The sequence below is a fragment of the Myripristis murdjan genome, chromosome 3, assembly GCF_902150065.1.
Source record: "Myripristis murdjan chromosome 3, fMyrMur1.1, whole genome shotgun sequence".
NCBI lineage: Eukaryota > Metazoa > Chordata > Actinopteri > Holocentriformes > Holocentridae > Myripristis > Myripristis murdjan.
Genome location: NC_043982.1, coordinates 30,858,204 through 30,861,761, shown reverse-complemented (window position 1 = coordinate 30,861,761; position 3,558 = coordinate 30,858,204).

Below are 3,558 nucleotides of genomic sequence, written 5' to 3'. Positions count from 1 at the left end.
TAAGGGGGGAAAAAAAAGAAAAAAAATAGCTGTGGCATTCAGACTCTGAATCCTGATGTAAACAAATCATCATAAAGACTGTTGGTTTCCAGTGAGCCCTGCTTGTATGTGCATGTGTAATTTTAAGTTCTCCTGTATTGTAATAGTTAAAGAAAACTGACTTACATTGAAATGCTATTTTAAATGATGTATATTTAAGAAGCTAAGCTGTCTGGTACTGAGGAGGCACATGTAACCTGGCCGTGCTATGCTGTAAAGAAAGCATTGTGATCGTTTTTCTCCTTTTTGCTTCCTAGTTCTACTTTCGACTCTTGTTTTAAGTGCAATATTCTTCTCTATCTCTCTCTTTAAATGCTTAAAAGAAAAATAGAACTTCAGCAGATTTATTGTAAAAGGGAAAAGTGTGGTGAACAATAAAACATCATTTATTGAGGAAAATTATTGCCCTCTCTTGTCATTGCATGCCATTTCATGACATAGCATGAAACTTCTATCACCGTTCATCTTTTCATGAGAGAGGTTATTAAAATTCTTTCATTAGAGTGTTCCTCAAAAGTGTTAGGGCTTATTATTTGTTAGAATGGGACCAGTCTTCAGCCTCACTCACCATTCACTGCCGGTCCCCCTCCCAAATGCCTCTGAGTTTAGGGATGATGTCATGCTGCAGGGTCAGAGGGCAGTCTGAACAGTGTGGGGTTTGTTCTGCCAAGGCCACTGGGAAACAGGTTGTAAACCCTTTCTCCACCCTTTCTGAATAGGCATCGAAGCCCCACTGCAGCAACAGTACATGTTTTTCATGCATATGCACAAGATGAAAAGAGACAGCAGTGATTCATAGAGCATCAAGCCTCTGTCTTTCAGTTTTGCATCAGAACTGCAACAGTTTGGGGAAAACTAGCCCCTGGTGTGTCTTTGTAAAACACAAACAAGACACTGTGTGGTAGGAACGAACCAGGGAGTGTCTGAAGGCAGGCTGGGAGTACAATCCCTGCTTTGAGAGGCTTGTGAATGAGCACCGAGCTGCTGAATAGCAATGCTGGCACAGCCTGAATGGCCACCCCGATGACATCACCTCCAAGATCACATGAGCAGGGTGTAGTGATGTTACCACTGGACAGTTTCCCTTTTCTTTCTTTAATACTGTGTTTTCTTTAATGAGGGGCGGCACCGGGCTGAGGCAGGCTGGTCAGCAGACACGACCACAACAGACACTGCAGACACACAGATCTGTTATGCACTGCTTAGTCAAACGTGGAGCAGTGTGTCTGTGTACTATTTTGTCTTTTATGCTCTTATCATCCTATTCCCTTTCTACCATAGTTTTAACCTTTGAAAGAAATAATTGGATTTAATTTTACAGTCATTGACTCATATTGATAAATATTTCTACTGCACTGCAACAACGTATCTAAAACATGAGAATGGATTATTAGTATGCTGCTACCTTCCTTCTTGGCAAGGCAGGTTTATTTGTGTAGCAGTTTTCCAAGACTACTCCTTTACTTGTATCTGTTCTCTTCAACAAGAGGCTACTGACATCAACTAGTAGAGGCTGGACAGGACAGACATGCTGAATCATGAATCATTTACTGTAAGTGAAACCAGTGCAAGAGTGAGAGCATTATTTATTCGCCTGGAGGCAGGAAAAAGTCTGGCTGCACATCAGAATGTCTTCATTGCACAGTTGCATCCTCACACTGACACAAGGGATCGCCAAGAAATTCAGTTTGACTCCAAACACATCAGGAAATCAGAGGAGTTTCACTTGCAGCCACGTGGAAGGTGAAGTCCTGCACATTATAGGGGAGTGGGATGTTGACATGGATGGGAAATAAAACAATAAGAATAATTTCTATAATAAACTTTTTCTCAAAATTTTCAATATAGTTATTTTCGATGATACACAAATAACCAATGGCTGGAATAGAAGTCTGGTTGTATGGCCAGTTACAAGTGGACACACACACACACACAAACACACAGGCACTATATATTATATAGCATAATCAGCCCTTTGGTTTCTTCAGATTGCACTCAGAAGCCGAAAGTTGGCTTTAAATGTGACATAATAATTATTTGATATGTATTGAGATATGAAATTTATCGACTTATATGATACATTTTGAATCTGCCTTGCCTATTCTAGATAAATTAATGATACCCTTATAGTGTGTGTTTTTTTTATTTATTTATTTATTTATTTATTTTTACTTTAATGCATAAATGACTTAATTGCTTCACAGCCTGGCTTCACAACTGACTCTATCATTTGTTCTCTTTTTAGAAACATTTATATTTGTGTAGCATGAATCTAATGCATATTTAAGCTTAGATGCACTTCTAGATAATGAAACACGGAATAAAAAGAGGGTTTAAAATGGCAAAGGCTGTGCCAGATAGAGTAAACATGTTCAAAATCTCAACTGTTGGGGGTGACTTTCCTGATGCATTTCTAAAGCTCCAGTGTATAGGTGTCTCTCACCCCTTTCTGTCTGGTTGTTAGTCTTAGTAATGAAGGTATGATGAGGCCATCAGCCCGGCCTGAACATCACTCTCCCCTCACGGCGGTGACCTTCACAATGACAGCACACACTGATTATGCTGACTCCAGGCTTCTGGCTACATTTACCACAATAAGATTCACTGGGCGGTGTAATGCTATCTGCCTTCAGAGGTAATGCTTGTGTATTGATACAGTCACGAACCTGTTGACATCTGAGGAATATAATCAGCAGGGAATAAGACACTTGGAGTCATTATCTAACACTAGGAGTGAAGAAAACCTGATCCTGATGTGCTGTCCTTCTCAGCTGACACTTAAAAAAGAAATGTTCTGCAAAACCGTCTTTGAGTTCAGCTAATATATTATCAGCGAAGTTCAGTGCTTGCTCGTAATTATTTTCTGACCGAGTATTGCAGTTTGCTTTCTTGGTATGCCCATTTTCCACCAGCCTGCCTTGTCTAAAAGTGATTTCCTATATTGCTATTTATTTATTATGCTTCATACTTTGCTATCCACTTTGCTGCTGTAATGCTGGAAATTTCCCCACTGTGGGACTAATAAAGGAATATCTTATCTTTTCCAAAATGCTTTTTTCAAAGTCCAAAAGAATGGACCTGAAACTCCTTCATGATTGTAGGCCTTGTTGTTTGAAGGTGCACAAAGTAGAATTACGTTAAATGATAAAACACTGACTGCATTTATTATGTTTTTATTGCCTAGTCAGTCTGACACCTGCGTCTCTCATTTTGGATGTGCGTGCTTCGTCTTTGCTGTCTATGTGGTTCTCATCATCAGCCTCACTCACTGCTAAATGATGTGCTTATATCAAGTTCTGTCAGTTCAGTCTAATCAGTCCCTATTTCAGTCAACCCTCATAGTGGATCTTTGATTCTGAGGAACTGGCACAAAACGTGACATTTACCACTGATGTTTCAGATGGCTGCACGTTTTTCTGCTATGACAGGCATTCATAGCTGTGCTGGAGATTTCTGCAGCAAAGAGCAAAATATGCCAAAAAATGTAAGGTAAATCAACAAGAGCTAGAACAGTTCAGG